The sequence below is a fragment of the Tamandua tetradactyla genome, chromosome X (assembly GCF_023851605.1).
Source record: "Tamandua tetradactyla isolate mTamTet1 chromosome X, mTamTet1.pri, whole genome shotgun sequence".
NCBI lineage: Eukaryota > Metazoa > Chordata > Mammalia > Pilosa > Myrmecophagidae > Tamandua > Tamandua tetradactyla.
This window is the reverse complement of record NC_135353.1, coordinates 103,906,981-103,927,808: the sequence shown is the minus strand read 5'-3', so window position 1 is coordinate 103,927,808 and position 20,828 is coordinate 103,906,981. Positions and strand designations below refer to the sequence as shown.

Here is a 20,828-nt window from a genome sequence, read left to right as displayed (position 1 = left end):
GAGGTGCTTAACTCTGTGATACTGTAGTGCTCTGCACAGTTGGCCCCTGGCTTCCCATTCTATGTGTGGGTTGGGGAATGGGGGAATTTTCTTAGGTGCTGCACCTCTAACCTACAGTAGTACATTTGCCTCTAGGATGTAAACAATCAAATATACAGCCAGGGGCCAGATCTGGCCCAGGAAGGAGCAGATGGAGGGGAAAATCTGGTGTTTTGGGATCAAACTCGTTTCTCCTCCTCCCACCTGCCTCCATGAGCTGGTCCCCAAAGGAGGAACTCAGGCTTGCTGTTATCTGGGCAATTTGGGTCTTTGCATGTTCTTCCTAAACTCCAGTTCAATCTCTAGGTCTCATGGGTACTTATCTTAGCTCCCTGCCTCCAAGGAAGATGCTGCCAGATAAGAGGTTGCTTTAGTAATCATTACTTTAGTGATGAGAAAAATTCTTCCTAACATCCAGCTCTAATCTCTACAGCTATTCCCTAAACCTACTTCCTCTGACTCTTTCCCCCATAGACGTGGAAAACCACTGCTCACTGCTCTCTGGTGATGTCATGGCTGCTCCTTCTCTTGACTATGCTTCTTTTTCAGCACCCCTAGCTTTGCTGAGTTTACCAGTTTATGAACTAGTTCTATCACACACAACCCTCCCTACGCCCCACTTAACCCCAGCCCTTTTTTGGTCTTTAGAGTCTGTCAGACCAAGCTTCTAACCCAGGTTCCATCATTTGCTGGCTCTGTAACCTTGGGTAGATTTCTTCACTTATCTGGGTTTCAGTTAGAAGGGGGAATGGCATGTTAAGTGTGCAACCCAGTGCTTGGCATACAGTAGATATTAAGTAAATGTTAGCTACAATTATTCAGATACTACTTGAGAGTCTTTGGGTAGTAAATCAAATATACTTTATTAGAGCCAGCACTGATCTTTTCCACCCAAACACTTCAGAGTCACAGAGATCCGATTTGTTTAAATGTAGCTTCACCACTATTACATTTGAGCAAGTTCCCTTCTTTCATCTCTTCCAGTCTCAGTTTCTGCACCTATAAAATATGGATTAAAATGGGACCCACCTGTTTTGTAGGCATCTAATCAGAAAACAGGTGGGCAAGTGTGTCAACCACGCTGGAGAAGGATGGATTCTGATTTCTGTACTCTCCTCCTTTCCCTGGGCCCTGCCTCCTTTCTCAGCATCCATCCTCTTGCCTCTCATCTCACTCCACCCCCACTCCCAACCCCTATTTTCCATCTCCTCTGCTTTCCCTTCTTATAAAGCTACCACAGGCCAGGATCTGGCTATTTCCTGAGCTTGCACAAGCAGTGTTTGTTTATACTGACAATTTTCTGTGACCAGGACAATGCAGCTCACTCCATGAACAAGCTAGAGCCACTGATCCAGCTGTGCCTCCCATTCCCATCTTCTGCCCACCCCCCGGGGTTTAAAGAATAGCCTCAGGCTAGGCCCAGCTCTTTCCCCTCCCCTCAGACTTGAGGAAGCTGCCTGCCCTGGGATCTCCCCTGAACCTCCTCAGGCCTTGCTTGATCCCTTCCCACTCAGTAGCCCTGTGGCATAAATTACCCGCCCTTGACAATAAGGGGATTGCCCAAGATCATAGGAGTCCATTGGAAACCTGACAGGAAGATACTTTTCCCCGGGACTAGGATGTATGACTGGGGTTGGGTGGGTGAATAAAAAGTGATATCTACACTCCAACAAGGGTGGCAGGAAGTGCAATGGGACACACCCTGGCTGGCTGCACCCCAAGTGTAGCAACTGCCTTTCCACTGTCAAGGCCTCAGCATCTCTCTCCTCCTGAGCAGCAAATTTTTACTGCCTCTGTGCTGGCTTTTGCCAGGGTAACTTGTAAGCCCAGCACCTAGTGCCCAAATTCTTTTAGGAGCCCACAAAAAATATTTTAATTTTAATTTCTTTTAACATCAGAAGAAAAACATGACTTTAATAATAGTAATAAATATAGATTAACAAATCCAACTTAAATTATATGTTCCTCTTTATACCAATGCAGTAAAAATATAATTAATATTGTTTATGGAGGAAGGGGTTCATGAAGATGAAAGTAGCTAGGGCTATGAAAGCCTATAATGAGGCCGTGGTCTCTGCTCTGCCAGGCCCTTCCTATCAGAGTTGAGGGACTATCTATCTTAGTGGTGCTATGTTACTTCAGGACCACCCTGGGACCTGGCACCAGAATTCTGGAGGCAGGGTAGTGAAAGCCAACTCTTATCTAGGACAGAGAAGGGCCCTAGTCCACTCCCTGTGTGGTCAACTGTGCATCCTAGCAGCCCTGCCCTTCTTCCTTTCCTCCTGGTATCACTTCTCTTCAACCAGCCTTCCTCAAATACCTCAGTCAAATGAATTTCCTCCTCTGTCCAACAGCTCTCACACCTACCATATTCTATACCCCTAGTCCTCACCCATGTGTTAGTTAGAGTCAGTTGTCAACTTGGCCAGGTGAGCATACCTAGTCTTGTTGCTGTGGACATAAGCCAACGGTAAGTGAACCTCATCTGTTGCCAATTACATCTGCAGTCAGCTAGGAGGCGTGTCTGCTGCAATGAGTGACGTTTGACTTAATTGGCTGGTGCTTAAATGAGAGAGCGCAACGTAGCACAGCCTAAGCAGCTCGGCATTCCTCATCTCAGCACTTGCAGCTCAGCCCAGGCCTTTGGAGATGCAGAAAGAAGTCACCCCGGGGAAAGTTGTTGGAACTCAGGGGCCTGGAGAGAAGACCAGCAGAGACCATCTTGTGCCTTCCACGTAAGAAAGAACCTCAGTGGAAAGTTAGCTGCCTTTCCTCTGAAGAATCAACAAAATAAATCCTCTTTTCTTAAAAGCCAATACGTCTCTGGTGTGTTGCATTCCGGCAGCTAGCAAACTAGAACACCCCACTATACACCTCCTCGATTCTTGAAGCCACCACAGGAAAGAAGCATCTTTTCTCCTTTTGTATTGGACTGCAGTAGAAAGAACACAACTTAGGAGTCTGGGATGAAGTCCCAGCTTGGCTTCTTACTTGATGTGCATGGGAAAATGGGGATGCTCACACCTCACAGGGTCCTTCTGAAGTTGAAAGGAACACCTATGTGGGAAAGAGGATGGCATGGTGACTGGTCCATAGTAGGCACTCTATATCCATGCATGCCCACCATGGGAAGCTGAAGGGTTTTGGACCATGCTCACCCATTCTTCCCCATGCTTCTTCTATCTCCCATGTCTCCACAGGCCCCACCTCATGTACTCTCATGCCTCCTTGCGCCTACACCCAAATCTTTAACTGCGTTCAGCATAGTCCCCAAATACCCTGAGCACTGCCTCTACTGTGCCAAGCACAGGAGTCACAGAAATGACTCTTACCTGGACACTGTCCTAATGCCACAGCCTAGGTGAAGAGACTGGTTTGTACATTTGAGGTTAGTTTTATGTGACAAGTGTTCACTCAAAAAGTGCTTCAGGTGCTCAGAGGCAGATTGGCTAGAAAAGATCCCACAGCTAAGAAATGGCAGAGCTGGAACTTGATCTTGGGTCCTTGGAACCCATGACATGTACTACCTCCACTCCTGGCAGAGGGAACAAGAGGATCATGTTCAGGTCATGGCTGGGAGGGCATATGAAGGGAAGGAGAAGCTTGCAGACAGGCTGAGGCTACATTATGGGATTCTGAATGTCACAGTTTGGTATTTGACTAGGGGTGTATGTGTGTGGAGGCATTGACAATTTTTTGGGCCAGAGAAAATTATGATGATACTTGGCTTGAAAAAGATTAACCAGCATTTGATATACATGGAAATGGGCAGGAGAAGCAAGAAAGGAGGTGAGAGACTGTCCCTAGTATCCAAGTGGGAAGGAATGAAATATGAACTGGGATGCCTCAGGCACTGGAAGTGGGGACGGTATCAGGGTCACTGTAGAGGTAGATTAGACAAGACTTGCCCTCAGAGAAGCCCTCCCTGACTCTCCGGATCTAAGTAACCACTTAGATAGTTACTGCTATGTCATCCTGCTTTAATGCTTTCATGGCCCTTATCACTAGCCAGTTAGCTTGTGTGTATGTTTGTTTATTGTCCACCACCCTCCACTCACCCATCTACTAGAATGTATGCTACAGGATGCTAATAATCTTGCACTGTCTTTTCAGCACCTCAACAGAGCCTGGTGTGTAACAGACATTCAACAACCACGTGATGAATGGAGGAATGGATGAATGGATGGATAAACACATTGGTTGTGAAGGGAGGAGGCAAGAAGGAGAGAGGGGTTTTGGCTGATTTGGGGGGGTCTGAGCTGGGCAGCCAGGAATATAACAGTGCCACCAACAGAGACAGAGAAGGAAGCAGGGGACCAGATTGTGAGAGGGAAGATGATGAGCTTGGCTTGGGCCATTGAATTTAATATGCAGGTGGAGCCTCCAAGTGGAAATGTCCATTCCTTAATCTAAGCTCACAGAAGAGATGAGGACTCTGGGTAGTGATATGGGGGCATGTGCACAGAGGTATAAATTGAAACAATGTATAGTGGTGAGGCCTGAAAGGAATAGGGTGAGGCATGGAGGAGAATGATGAAGAAGAATGATGAAGAAAAATTCTGAGGAATGCTTGAGGTTCTGATGTTGGGGTGGGACAGGGATGTAGAGCAGTGGGGGGAGCAAGGAAAGAAGGCTGGGATACTATGGTCAAAGGAGTGGGCAGAGGTCTAGGAGCCCACATGGAGGAAGGAGGGGTTCAAGGAAGAAGAAGGATGAAAGCAAACCAGTAGATTTGGCCCCAAAGTTGTCACTCACTACAATATTTTAAGTCTGGCAAGGAGGTAGATCTGTCCAGAATGTTTCGTGCTGAAGCTGGGGGGATCTGGAAGTGAAGGCAATGGGCCTTGGATGCCAAGCAGAAGATAATATGTATACCTACCTACCCAAGGTGGGAGTGCACATCCCAAATCATGTATTTGTTCTGACCCCCACCCTTCTGCCCCCAAACCTGCCCTCTTTATCCTGCCCCACCTGTGGAATCTGATCACATTTCCTGGAAGTTGGACTCAGAAGGCCAGGGGCTGGATTAAAGGAGAAAAGGATAAAGCCAAGGTAAACCAACCCATTTGCAGCTGCATTCATATGTCCCGCATGGGATGTGTTGTAAGGGCACAGAGTCTTCACCCATATTTTGGGCTTGTGTAAATCATGCTAGTTTTAACAAAATTTACTTTCTCTTGGCAGTTGTGCATAACATCCCAGCTGCTGTCTACTGAATGGTCCTTTTTATATCTTGCCCTCCAAGGGCCATCTACTTTGCCTTCTCAAGTGTCACCTTCTCTATAATAATCATGCTATTAAAATCACAGCCACTGCTCCCCTGCCCCAGCATTCCTTGTGTCCCCCCACAAAGAACTTATCACTTTCAAACACATAATATCATTTTCTAATTATGTTCCACCCCCCCCCCAGAATGCCAGCTCCAAGAAGGCAGGGATTTGTGTCTGTTTTGTTCATTGTTCTATCCCCAGTGCCTAGCAAATAATCAATGCTCAGTAAATGTTTATTGAATCAATGACTGGCCTAATGGGAAGGGCAAATACTCTGATCAAAAAGAACATAGGTTCCATCCCAGCAGTGCCCTTTCCCTCCTGGTGACCTTGGTTAAATGAGACTCTAACTGTTTGTTCATCCATATCTTCATTTGCATAATTGAGAGATGAACTAGACAGTGAATCTCAACTTGAACAGAAGTTCTTCCACCCTGGAATCATCACTGAAGAAACATGGACTGCTAGCCCCAACATCTGTGGAAGATCACTGCTATAGCAAGGAACACAGGAGTGTATTTCTTAGGAGGGCTGTGACAGCAAAAAACATCAAGAGCCATTGAATGAGAAGATGCAATATTTTCCTCCAGCCTTAATATTTGCCCTATGGTTGTGGGACACACTTAAGATTTGTCAGCCCTAGAGTGACAGACAAAGGAAGTATCCCAGGAGGACTAAGATTGACTTGGCGGCAGAAAATAAAGAGAGATTAGACTCAGGGACCAGTTAGCATACGACAAGGGCTTGGGCCAGAGTTCTTGAGGGGTGGGGGTGGCATCAAGCAAAGGAAGAGACAATTTGAGATTCTGCAAAAAAAAACAGGGTTTTGAGACTGTGTGGGGATAAAGGAAGGATATGTACTCTATAACACATGTGCACATATACTCTACTAATCTTTACTATCACCCATTCCTGTCTGGTACAGTTAGTAGTCCCATTTTTATAGATGAGGAAACTAAAGTTCATAGAAGTTAAGTAACTTGTCTAAAGATGTACAGCCAATAAGGAAGGAGAGGCAGCTTTCAAATCCAGGTCTGTCCAATGATGAGACCCTTCTTTTCCCGCTGCTTCACACCTGCCTCCCTAGACATTTGAGTGGGAGGTCAAGATAGACCAGGAAAATGCCACTGGGAGAAACATAGGCAAGGAAACTGGGTGGGGGAAAGGGAGATCTCAGTTCAAATAGAGAGTGAATTACTGGGAGGAGGAAGAAGAAAAGGAAGTTGGTGGAAGAACAAGACACAGTGTCCTTTGGGTAAGGTGGGGGAGGGGAAGGTGGTGAGGAAATTAGTGTTTGTTTCACACCAACCATAGGCTGAGCAAATGCTTTATCTCATCTGATCTCACAAACCCATTTAATGGGTCAAGAAACCTTGGCTCAGAAGGAGCCATGACTTGTCCAACATCACACGGTTAATAAACAGATCTAGGATTCTACCTGAGGTCCTGCTCATTACAAACTTAGAGTTCTTCTCTAGCCCACTGTGCTGAAAACTCAACCCAGACCATACTGAAGTCCAACCCTCCAATTCCGACTGTGCTACTTTTAGTTACATTCTGAGCTAGGGGATGAGTACATTCAACTTCATCTCCTCCCCTCCATTTAAAGAGAACATTAAATGGACAGAGTAAAGCCCCTTAGCTGAGTTGTTTCAGCTGGTGGAACTGTGAGAACTTTTGGCTCTGGCATGAGGGTACTCTCCTTGGCCCCCCAAACTAAGCCTGGACCACAAGTTCCATTTCTTCATGATCCTGTAGAGGAGGCATCATGCTGCAGCAGTCACAAATCAGCTAAAAGCCTCCTTTCTCCCACCACCAGCCCTAGGAGAAAGCCCTGCCTCTCCTGACCCTCCCATCCCAGAAATCCTCTCTACTCTACTCCTTTGGTGGGACCTGTCAGCCAAACTTCTGGAGGAAATGCCCCCAAAGCTCTTACATGGTTTGTGGTATCTCCAACTGCAGGTGAGTATAGCCTGCCCAAGGGACTGGAAGGGGGCGAGTGTTGGGGATGCTGCCTTCAGGAAAAGGCCTGTTATTGCCCCAGACCTGGGTGGGTTTCCTTGAAGAAAGAAATGGAAAAGAGCATAGATAGTCGGTCTCCTCTCCTGTTATGCAACCCCACACTAATTTCTCCAATTTGATCAGGTCATGGTCTTTGAAGTCCATTTCACATATAGGGACACAGGTGGAGTGGGCTCATGAAGGAGCCAAGACTGAAACTCTCCTTCACTCCCCAATCTCCTCACTCATCCTTGTGTTGTTTGCAATGACCTGCTCCCTTCCTTTTCACCCATTCTCTGCTCTCTGTTCCCAGGAATCTCCTGAGAAAGCTCCCTATTGAACCAGTTTGATAGGCTCCCCTCACCTAGGCTCACTGTAATTATGGACACCTCCCTCATCCCTCCTGGGACAGTGAAAGATGCTCACTAGAGGCTGAGATTCCTAGCACAGAGCTAGCTGTAGCACAAAACTCCTTTCTCCCACCATTTTGTCTTCTGGAGGCTCATTGCTCAGTTAGAATAATTTCCATGGTCCTGCAAACAAGGGGCCTAGGTGCAGGCTCAGAAAACTGAAGCCTCTGACCCAAACCCCTGTAGCCTCACACTCTGCCTTCCTCCACTCCATGCACTGGGGCATGGAAGGTATTGAAACCCCCAACATTCAGAACTGCACATTCCAGGGAAGTCCAATCTGTCCCACATGCGAGTGCCTCTGAGGGGCAGGGGCTGAGGGCCCTGAATGGGAAGGAAGGGAGATGAGGCAGTAGGGACAGACCTTGGAGGGCTCTGTAATGGAGGGAGACAGAGCCTGGAGTAGAGATAAGGGGACAGAAAAAGGGACAAGTTCTGGGAGACCCTGTGAAAGGAAAGGGGCAGTCAATCACCAGGGGAACACTGAGAAGACATCAGGGACAGGGGCTGGAGTTGAGAGTCTCCAGCAGCTTTCTGTCACTTTCAACCCACAGATCCACATAGGGCAGCAGCACACCCTTGTGGACTCTGCTAGGACATGGCTATCTTCAGGCTGCCACCCTCCTGTCTACCCTGCACTCCTCCCCTCTCCCTCCCCACAGTCCAGCTCTCACACAAGCTTTCTTTATCCCAACAGTTATATCAAGCACTTCCAATACTTGTGGGCAGCTGCAAAAACAATACAGACAATATCTCCTCACTTGAGAACCAGCTGCTTCACATCCACATCTGGTTATAGTCAGTGCCACCTGCCCAGGCAACTTTTTCATGGTGTGTGTGTGCTCCTTCTTTGTCCCAGAGCAATAACCCCTAATCAAGGCCACAAAGCCTATGCTGTGAGTTGGGCAAGAACCAGTGTGGGGGCAGCACTGGGAGGTCCGTGACCCATGCAGGGCCCAGGACTAACAGGGATGGGATGCCTGCCCACAACCCTGGCAAGGGAGGCACATCCTTTTACAAACAGTTCTGGAGTAGAGTGTGCAAACCAGTGGGCTGCTCGTGCTTGCGTGGTTGGCTGACTGGGATATTTTAAATTTTTTCTGAGTCACAAACATTTAAAAATGGGGAGATTTCACATGAAAATCTGGATTTCTAGATTCCCTAATAAAATCAGAAGTTGTAGCTGTCTCCATGTGGACCTACATTCCCACTTGTGCACAATGGGTAAGAACAAAATAGCTGCTGTCTCCGTTAGATGGGATACATGCTGTCCAATGACGAGATCCTTAGGCAGCATGCTTTGCTCAACTGTTAGATGTATGCTGGATTAAATATGGGATTTGCATGCCCTTCCTCCCACCCACTCTTTTCCTCTGGCTGAAAGGCAAAACTGAGGAATTGAGCCATATTGCTTGAAAGGCTGAAAGCAACTAAATAGCAGATGCACTGAAAAATCCAAATGTACCTTTTGCAGAACATTTTAAGTCATAGTAATTGGTAAGAGTCACCTTTAGAGATTAAAATAAGAATGCTTAAACACAAGGTTAAAACTTGACATTCCTGTAGTCTGTTAGGAAGGGAATAGGTAGATTTATCAAATGAAACCCAAGCCATCAAGGTCTGATGAGAGGAGGTCTTTGGAAAGAAAGTCTTCAGGAAGGGAAAACCTTAAAGTCAGAGACAGAAGGGGTGATGCATCTTGGGACCAGGAGCAGCAATGCCAGTACAGACCCTCTTCCTGTCTTCTCCTGCAGACCTTCGTCCCCAAGCCCACCTGGAAGTGAGCCCTGTCCTGTATAACAAAGGAACATATATGCTATTATTGCTATTACTATTTCTAACAAGACAAAAAGCAGTAAGGTGGGTACCTCTTATTAGACACCCACCACATGCTAGAAACTTGGTTGACAGTTTATATTTTTATTGTTAATTTAACATTATACCCATTTGAAAGATGAAACAGGCTCAGAGAGGGTTATGTAGACCATATAGTTAGAAAGGGGCAATGCCTTTGAGCCCTTGAGTCCTTTGAGACTGAAGGAAAGTTCAAATAGCTTCTAATCTTACTGTTTTACAGTTTTAAAATTTTTTATTGTGAAATATAGCACATATGCAGAAGAGTGATAAATTTCAAAGTGTAGTTTAACAAGTAGCTATCAAGCAAATTTCAAATTACGGGATGGGTTACAGTTTTACAATTTCAGGTACTTCCTTCTAGCTGTTCTAGTACACCAGAGACTAATAAGAAATATTAATATAGTGATTCAGTAGTCACAGTCATTTGTTAAATCTTATCTTCTCTGTTACAACTCCTCCTCATTTGATCCCACTCCCAATCTTCAGGGATATATTGAAAATGACTATTCTAACTTCTTCAGGTTGAAAAGGGGTTTCAATTCTATGAGGTAGGGGATTGCAACTGGTTGATGTTCTTGGAAAGACTGGTACCTATCTGGTACTTATAGGTACCTATATGGCAGAGGAAGAATCTGGAGGTTTTAAGTTTCTGAAAAATAAACTTAAGTAAAAATTTTACAGATAAGTCTTAGGTAGAGCCCTGGGTTTTCTTTAGGGTTTTCAGGAATACTTTTGGTTGGGGCTTGGCATACCATGGTAATTAGCAATATTTAGCTGAAGCTTCCGTAAGAGTAACCTCCAGAATAGTCTCTAGACTCTGAGATCTCACAGCTACTCTTACTTTATTTTTTACATTTCCTTTCCCCTTTTTGGTCAAGTAGGCATTGTCCATTACATGATGCCAGGACCAGGCTCATCCCTGGAAATCATGTCCCATGTTGCCAGGGAGACTTATATCCCTGGAAGTCATGTCCTACAAAGAGGGAAGGACAATGAGTTTATTTGCAGAGTTGGACTTAGAAAGAGAGAGGCCACATCTGAGCAATAAAAGAGGTTCTTTGGAAGTGACTCACAGGCATAATTGAAGGTAGTCTTAGCCTTCCCTTTAGAGAAATAATTTTCATAAGACCAAGGCTCAAGATCAAGGGTTTGGCCTATTAACTTTGGAGTCCCTAATGTTAGAAGGACTATTAAGGATTTTCCAGTGGAAGTTTAATAGTTCTGTATTTTTTCTCCATCCATCAAGGAACCCTGCCAATACATTTTTTTATTATTGAAATATCTTGCCACACCATAGAGCCCATCGAAAGTACAAAATCAATGGTTCACAGTATCATCACATACCTGTGTATTCATCATCATGATCATTTTCAGAGCATTAGCATCACTCCAGAAAAAAATATATAAATAAAATTACACATCTAATACCCCTTATCCCTCCTTCTCATTGATCACTAGCATTGCTACCCAAATTGTTTTTTTACCCCTTATCCACCCTCTATTATTTATTTATTTTTTCCTCATCTATCCTTACCCTGGATATAGGGAACATTAGCCACAGGGTTTTTACAATTACACAGTCACACTGTAAAAGGTATATAGTTATACAATCATCTTCAAGAATCAAAGATACTGGAATGCAGTTCAACAATTTCAGGAATTTCCCTCCAGGCACTCCAATACATCTAAACTAAAAAGAGATCTTTATATAATGCATAAGAATAACCTCAAGGATAACTTCTCAACTCTGTTTGAATTCTCTCAGCCACTGAAAGTTTATTTTGCCTCATTTCTTTATTCCCCATTTTAGTTAAGAAGTCTTTCTCAATCCCTTAAAGCTGGATCCCAGCTCATCCCTGGTAGTCACATCCCACATTGCCAGGGAGATTTACACCCCTGGGAGTCATGCCCCACGTAGGGGTGGGAGGACAGTGAGTTCACCTGCCAAGTTAGCTTAGTGAGGCCACATCTGAGCAACTCTAGGCATAATTATAAGTAGGTGTAGCTTCTCCTTTGTAGGAATAAGTTTCATAGGGGTGAGCCCCAAAATCACGGACTCAGCCTATCGAATTTTTTGTTCCCACTACTTGCGAGAATATTAAGAATTCCCCAAGTGGGGAAGTTTAATATTTCCTCCTTTCTCCCCAGTCCCCCAGGGGGACTTTACAAATACTTTTTTAATTATCTGCCCAAATTACTCTGGGTTGTATCTGGGCATCATACTAACCTGTACAAACCAACAAAAAAACTTACTCCTTATTCAAGATTCCATGTAATTATGATGTTTGGATAAACTGACCATGAAAGTTAAATAAGATAATGCACTACCAAAAATATAAATTTTGCACCAAATAAACATCTCTTCCTTTGGTCTCACACAGAAGTTGAAAATTTAAAATATAGACCAAATCATCCTTTATTCTGATTTACCTTAGTCCTTTCCACATCAGATTCATTCTTATCTCTAGTCAAAGTCTGATCACATTTTCAATTTTTTAAACAGTTGTTTTACAGGCTAATACTGACTTTCATAGCTTCAGAGCTCTAACTATGAGTCTCAGGTGTCACATAAATACCCAAAGTTTCAGGGAATGACCAGGTTATATACAAACAGCTCAGCATCTCAGAATTTAGAAATAACAGTTACAACTCCAAAATGGATGTGACAACTGTAAGAGTTTGCAATCTATGAACCTTTACTATAGGCCCAAAACTGATAACCTACACTCTTGACTTCAGTTTTTCAAGTTTGTATGTTATAGTTAGTCCATATCAGTGAGGTATGATAATATTTGTCTTTTTGTTTCTGACATTTCATTCAACATAGAGTCCTTAAGGGTCATTCACTTAGTTGTGTGCCTCACAACTTCATTCTTCTTGAAGCTGCTCAGTAGTCCATTGTACGTATACATCACAGTTCCCCCTTGCATTCCTCAGCCAAGGTACCCTTATTAAATTCCAACTATAAATCCAAGATCCACCCAAATGGTGGAGACGTGTAGTCACCTAATCCAGCTTAACAACCACTCTTGATTAAATCACACCTCCAGGGAGATGATCTGATTACAGTTTCAAACATACAGAGTATTGGCTAGGGATTATTTTGCCTTTATGAAATGGGATCTAGATTAAAATATGGCTTTTCTAGGGGACACACATTCTTCCAAACCAGCACATTCCACCCTCTGGACCTTAAAAAAGACATGTTTTCCCCATATACAAAACACATTCATTCCATAACAATATCAGAGAACCTTAAACCATTTCAGTAGCAATATACATGAAATACAAAGTCAGAAACATACAAACTCCTATCAAAGTTAGTTACAAGCATGGTCTGTTCTAAGGCAAAATTATCCTCTTTGAAAACTCATAACAAGTTATTTACTGCCAACATACAAAGGAGGAACAGTCATAGGATACATACACATGTTTGCACAGGGAGGAAGGAACACAGGGGTCAACGGACCCATACAGTTTCAAAAGCCCACAGGGAAAAGTCCATTAGATTCCAAAGTCTGAGAGTCATTTATCTTCAGGGATTCAGAAAGCGGCAGACCCGCCTTTTCCAAAGGCTTATGCAAAAGCCTTCCTCTCTCCCAACGCAGACTTGGAGGACATTGGGGAGACCACTTTTTTCTCAGCTCGACCCTCTCCAAGCATTGGAGCTGCACCCAGGCTCTCTGCCATCTTTAGGGCACATGCTCAACTCCACCATGTGGTGGCAGCCAGGCTCTCCCCAAACCCCAAGGAATGTGCTTCACCCTCTCCAAGGCCTGAGGCGGCATGACTCTTCCACTGCAAGGAGTTGGAAGGCCCATCCTCTGCCTTTGGGGCACACTCACCCTCTCCATGGGCTTGGGTGGTTCTGCTCGACTGGTCCAAGGCTTCTTGACTCCAGACCTCAGCCTCCATGGTTTTGCTTCTGAAGTTATTTTTCCTCCAGTGTGTCCCTTCTCTGAACCCCCCAGTCCAGACTGGCAGTGGTTCTCTTTATACAGATCCCACAACAGTCTCATTGGCTTTCTATGCAGTAGCCTTGGATCATGCCCATGAGACATAAGGAGTTTCCACAAATCCTTCCTGGATAATTCCATGTCCGAGCCTGGCTTTCTCTGAAATGGCTGACTGGTTCCATATCTGGCCAAATCCTGATATGGAGCACTGTTCTCTGGGATCTCCCTTCCAGGAAGCCCAGAATTCTCCAGGACATCAATTTCTTGGGTTTTTTGTACTCAAGCATTGTTTTCAGCTTATTTCTCTCCTGTCACATTTCACTATAAGCTGTGAGGAAAAACCAGGCTGCACTTTTGACATTTAATTTGGAGATCTTTTTTGCTAAATATGCAAGTTCATGGCTTTTAAAATCTGCCTTCCAAAGCTGCTACTCAATTTTGCCAGATTATCTGCCGTTTTAAAACAAGCCTCGTGTTCCTTTCAGCCTGAAATAATGCATGCCTCATTTCTGTCTAGAGCTTCATCACAGGTAGCTTTAGAGTCCACATTTCTACTGGTAGTCTCTTCAAAGCATTTTAGGCCTTCTCTATCAAGCTCCTCACAATTCCTCCAAAATCTTCCCCTTATCCATTTAAAAAGCTGTTCCAACATGTTTGGTATTTGTAAACTGCAGCAGCAGCACCCCACTCTCCAGTATCAAAATCTGTTCTACTTTGCTAGCTGCCAGAATGCAATATACCAGAAACAGAATAGCTTTCAAAGAGGGGGATTTAATAAGTTGCTAGTTTACAGTTCTAAGGCAGAGAATATGTCCCAATTAAAACAAGTTTATAGAAATGTCCAATCTAAGGCATCCAGGGAAAGATCCCTTGGTTTAAGAAGGCCGATGAAGTTCACGGTTTTTTTTTTTCTCAAGTGGAAGGGCACATGGCAAACACAGTCAGGATTCCTCTCTCATCTGGAAGAGCATATGGCAAACATGGCGTCATCTGTTAGCTTCTTCTCCTGGCTTCCTGTTTCATGAAGCTCCCCGGGAGGCATTTTCCTTCTTCATCTCCAAAGGTCGCTGGCTGGTGGACTCTGCTTCTCATGGCTATGTCATTTTGCTCTGCTCTCTTTGAATCTCCCTCATTCTCCTAAATGTTTCCTCTTTTATAGGACTCCAGAAACTTATCAAGACCCACCCAAATGGTGGAGACATGTAGTCACCTAATCCAGCTTAACAACCACTCTTGATTAAATCACATCTCCAGGGAGATGATCTGATTACAGTTTCAAACATACAGAGTATTGAATAGGGATTATTTGCCTTTATGAAATGGGATTTAGATTAAAATATGACTTTTGTAGGGGACATGCATCCTTCCAAACCAACACATATGGCATATCTTATTTTGTTTTCTCTTTTTACCTTTACTGATAGTCTTCATTTCTACACTCTTCTCCAGACCTCTCTCTCCTGTCTTTTCCTATCTGCCTGTACTGCTCCCTTTAGTATTTCTTGTAGACCCTCTCTGAGTCACAAACTCTTTCAGTGACTGAAAATATCTTAAACTCCCCATCATTTCTTGAAGGACAGTTTTGCTAGGTATAGAATTCTTGGTTGGCAGTTTTTCTCATTCAGCATCTTTAATGTATCATTCCACTTCCTTCTCACCTTTATGGTTTCTGCTGAGAAATCCACACATAGTCTTATCAAACTTCCCTTGTATGTAATGGATTTCTTTTCTCTTGCTGCTTTCAGAATTCTCTCTGTCTTTGACATTTGACAGTCTGATTAGCAAGTGTCTTGGAGTAGGTCTATTTGCATCTATTCTATTTGGGGTACACTGCACTTCTTGGATATATAATTTTATGACTTTCATAAGAGATGGAAAAATTTCAGTGATTATTTCCTCTATTAGTCTTTCTGCCTCTTTTCCCTTTTCTCCTCTCTCTGGGACACACATAGCATGTATATTCATGTGTTTCATGTTGCCATTCAATTTCCCGAGACCCTGCTCATATTTTTCCATTCTTTTCCCTTTCTGTTCTTTTGTGTGTAGGAGTTCAGATGTCCTGACCTCTAGTTCACTACTCCTTTCTTCTGCCTCTTCAAATCTGCTATTGTAGGTCTCCATTATCTTTTCATCTCTTCTATTGTGCCTTTCATTCCCATGAGCTCTGCCATTTGTTTTTACAAACGTTCTAATTCTTCTTTATGTTTGCCTAGTGTCCTTTATAGCCATCTCTTTTGCCGTATCTTCCCTCAACTCATGTATTTGATTTTTTACCTGATTTTGCATGTCATCCAAGCATTCTTAATTAGCTGTTTCAGATCCTGTACCTCATTTGACATGGTAGTTTGTTCATTTGTCCTGGCCATTGTTCTAGTTTGCTAGCTACCAGAAAGCAATATAGCAGAATGGCTTTTAAAGAGGAGAATTTAATAAGTTGCTAATTTACAGTTCCAAGGCTGAGAAAATGTCCCAATTAAAACAAGTCTATAGAAATGTCCAATCTAAGGCATCTAGGGAAAGATACCTTCATTCGAGAAGGCTGATGAAGTTCAGGGTTTCTCTCTCAAGTGGAAAGGCACATGGCGAACACAGCATCATCTGCTAGCTTTCTGTCCTGGCTTCCTGTTTCATGAAGCTCCCCAAGAAGCATTTTCCTTCTTCATCTCCAAAGGTCACTGGCTTGTAGACTCTCTACTTCTCGTGGCTATGCTATTCTCCCAGAAACCTCTCACTTTCTCTAAAATGTTTCCTCTTTTATAGGATTCCAGTAAACAAATCAAGACCTACCCAAATGGGTGGAGACACATGTCCACCTAATCCAGCTTAACAAGCACTCTTGATTGAGTCACAACTCCAGGGAGATGATCTAATTACAGATTCAAATATACAGTTCTGAATAGGAATTAGAAGACATGGCTTTTCTAGGGTACATATATCCTTTCAAACCAGCACAGCCATCTTCAATTTTCCTAGTATGACTCATTTTTTTATGGCATCTAGACATTTGATTTCTTTAGTTTATTCTGGAAGTTGTTTTCCCTCACTAACATAGTGTTTTCTTTTTGGCTGGTTTTGTTCTTTATCTGCTCTTTGGCATTCAGTTCAACTTATTTTAGACCTCCAGTTTATCTTCTGTTTAACTGATCAGAATTTTTTCTGCTCTTGTTTTTCTAGTTCTTGCCCTGCCAATATGGAATCTTCTTTTGAAAAGGATCTCCTCAGATATGATTGACCCCAGTCAGATTTTCTCAAACAAGACACACTCACATCTCTGGAGGAGGGTGTAACCAGTATCAAGTTTCCCTAAGTGTAATACCTAACAGGTTGTCAGACTTTCTTATGAAGCCTCTAGACTGCTTTTTTTTCTATGCTGCCCAGCATGTGGTGCTAGTCAACCTGTAGGTTCCCTCAAGCATAACATGATGCATTACCTTTAAATATCAGCAGTATCTACCAGCCAGTAGTGTGGTTGAGACAGATGCTGAGGTAGTAGGTGGGCTTAGGTTGCTTCTGTTACCTGAAAGATGGCTCCCCTTTGAGTTAGGCCCCACCCCCTTTTCTTGGAGGAGATACACCTTTAGAGAATAATCCCCATTCACCTGATTAGTTACTTTGACACTCAGATATGCCTTAATTCTGCTTTTGCCTGGGGCAGTGCTGAGGCCTGAGAATGTTTGCAGTTCTATCTAATGAATTAAGAAGTAAAAAAAAAAAAAAGCTTTTTCAGAGCCAGACCCCAGCTCTCTGGATTTGCAAATCAAGAGCTGGAGTTGGTACACAACTTGATGTTTCCCTATGCTGTATGTGCCCCCTCTTCTTGGATCCCTGCCCCTTTCCAGTATTTTATATTGTCGAACTAAAAAAACCTCTGTTTTTTTTTTGATCAGCCCTGCCTCCTCTCTGCCAGGGGAAATCTCCAGGTTTCTTTATTGCTTACTCCAGATTTATCTGTGTTTGGGGCCTGTTTTCAGCATTCTGAATTTGTTAATTAATTCTGCAATTGGAACTTGATTGAGCTAACTTCCTTGCTCCTAACAGGGTCTGTTTCTTTACCCCTTGTGGAACCAGTCTGCCATGTCTGTGGGGTGGAGCACCGACCTCTGTGACTTGGTATACTTAAAGTTCTGTGTGGGATCTTGGCCATTCCACCCATTCTAGACTGGTGTACCAAGTGTGTTCAGTCACTGATGTCCCCCAACAGTTGTTCCATACAGTTCTTGGCTATTTACTAGTGTTCCTGGAGGAAGAGTTAAATTCCACACCTCACTATGCCACCATCTTGACCCCCTGCCTCTGCCAATGCTTCTTTTTTGTTTTTGTTTTTTTTTTTTAACTTTTTTATTGTATAATATAACATATACACAAAGCAAAGAAAGAAAAAATAATAGTTTTCAAAGCACTCTTCCACAAATAGTTACAGGGAGATCCCAGAGTTTGTCATAGGCCACCATATCATCACCTCAGATTTTTCTTTCCAGCTACTCCAGAACATAAGAGGCTAGAAGGAATAAATATTTTTTTTATCATCACAGTTAACTTTTTTCTTTTCTGTGAAAAATAACATATACACACAAAAAATAAATTTCAAAGCACAGCACAACAATTAGTTGTAGGACAGATTTCAGAGCTGCTCTAAGATACTGGAGACTAAAAGAAATATCATTTTAATGATTCAGCAATCATATTCGTTTGTTAAACCTTACCTTCTCTGTATAACTCCACCATCACCTTTGATCTTTCCATCCCACTCTTTAGGGGTGCCTATCAATACTTTTTAATTATCTGTCTGACATATTATGGAATTTATCAGGGTATTACATTAAGCTATATAGAACAACACTATCTCATTCTCAATTCTAGGCTCTGGGTGTTTAGGTTGTTTAAATGAACTAGCCAGACAATTTAAGTTAGATTGTATGCTGCAGAAACTTTCAATTTTGAACAAGATAAACATCTCTTCCCTTGGTCTCATACAATAGGTGAAGTTCTAAAATATAGACAATATCATCCTTTACCCTGTATTCTGACTTACCTTAGACCCAACAAGATCAGCTTTATTCTTATCTCTAATTGAAGTCTGATCTTCTTTTTGGCTTCTTTATCATTTGTTGTATGGTGCAATGTTGACTTTCAGAGCTGCAGAACTCCAACTCTGAGTCTTGGGTGTTATACACGTTCCAAAAGTTTCAGGAAAATGCCAGGTTATACAAATAGAGCACATCTCCGAATTTAGAAATAAGACTTAAGGATTAAGAATAAATGTGACTGCTGTAAGAGCTTACAATTTAAGCTCCAATTTTCTTAAAAGTATTTTCTAAAAGAGACCATACAATATTTGTCTTTTTGATTCTGGCTTATTTTGCTCAACATAGTATTCTCAAGGTTCATTTCACCTCACTGCATGCCTCATGACTTGCCTAGTGGATCTACAGGAAGCTAGATGTGGGCTCACCATATGATTAGGCAATCCTGTTAGCAGGAATGTACTCAGAAGAACTGAAATCAGGGTCTCAAATAGATGTTTTCACACTGATGTTCATGATGACATTATTCATCCAGTTGTTGGAGGCAGCCAAAGGTTACATTGACAAGCAGAAGGGCAAGCTGTGGTGTACACATTCGATGGAATATTGTGCAGCAGAGCTATGGTCACTGTCATCATCTTGCATCCTTCGCAGCTACCTTACAAACACACTCCCTTTGTGGTCTGAAGCAATCTTCTGATTTGATTTTTAAGAAGTATTTTTATTGAGATGTCTTCATACACATACTGTCTATCCAAAGTATAGAAACGATGGCTCCCAATATCATCACATAGTTATGTACTCATCACCATGATAATTTTTAGAACATTTGCATCACTCCAGCAAAGAAATAAAAAGAAAAAAGAAAAAACTCATTCATCTTATATCCCTTACCCTCCCTCTCATTGACCACCAGCATTTCAATCTACCTATTTTTTTATCCCTTATCCCTAAACATATTATTTATTTATGTTTTGTCCTCATTTTTGTATTCATCTGTCCATACTCTGGATAAAAGGAACATCAGATACAAGGTTTTCATGATCATACAGTTACATTGTAAATGCTATATAGTTTTACAATCGTCTTCAAGAATCAAGACTACTGGAACACAGTTCCAAAGTTTCTGGTGTTTATGGTGGCAGTGTTTGTGATTCACAATTGAACTGATTTTAATGAAATGAGCCTCACTTCTTCCTCCTCCTCCTCATTTTATAGATTAGTGGTTTTCAAAACGTGGTACTTGAACCAGCAACATAGGCCTTATCTGGGAATCTGTTAGAAATGCGAATTCTCAGGCTCCAGACCAGACCATGTGAATCAGAAAGTCTGGGTACGCAGCCCAGGGATCCATGTTTTAACAGGCCATCTGGGTGATGCTAATGTTCATGAAAACTTGAAACCCACTGAAATATTTGAGGTACAAACTTTGATCCCATGCAGCCTGGATGACCACTAGCTGTATGACCACTTTAGATGACCACTTTAGATGATGAAATAAGTTCACAGATACAGTAAGTGATAGTGCTGGGATTTGAATCCAGGCAGTCTGGCTCCAAAACCCACGGTCTTCATTACCACCCCATCCTTTCCTGATTTGATGGCTCCCCAGCTAGACTTCCTGAACTCTCAAGTCATAGTGGTCAGAGCTATCTTCTTGATTCCTTAAAAGCCTGAAGGATTTCTTGCTTTGCCAGCACGTGTACTAAAATTGGAATGATGCAGACAAGATTAGTATGGCCCCTGTGCAAGAAAGGCATACATATTTGGGAAGCATTCCATATTTTGTTTAAAGATAGACAGAAGCTAGAGAATGAGAAGTGGTCACCCAATGTGTACAGATTTATTAAAGAGGCTGATCTTAAATGATTGGGAATGGATAGAGGTAAAGCAGTTCATTATTGGGATTATAGGGAATTGTGCCTATTGAAGATGAATATGATTGAAAGAGGCTGTCTAAAGTCATGTATTTCACTTCCTAACACCACAAATATAAATAAGTTGTTTCATAAACTACTTCAAATTATGACACCTTTAAAGAGTTAATAATAGAGTGGTTTATGGCACAAGTACCTGTTCCATGCTATGGACTATATTAACAGCAATACTGTACTAATATCACATCAATACTAAGGGTAAATAATTGGGGTACATAAGGAATATTGGTTGTTTTGGGCTTTCTTTTATGTGTGGCTGTGTATATCTGTTATTTTTCTCTTTGGAGCAATGAAAATTGTCTAAAATTGATATCCTCACAACAAAGTGAGGATA

The 20,828-nt window shown here is 42.6% G+C and overlaps 1 non-coding gene across 1 annotated transcript; it reads left to right on the top strand.

Moving 5' to 3' along the window:
- Positions 1 to 20,242: 20,242 nt before the first annotated feature.
- LOC143672314 (U6 spliceosomal RNA) lies at positions 20,243 to 20,345 on the top strand. The gene has a single exon (XR_013169778.1). It is a non-coding gene; the product is annotated as a U6 spliceosomal RNA (small nuclear RNA).
- Positions 20,346 to 20,828: the final 483 nt, after the last annotated feature.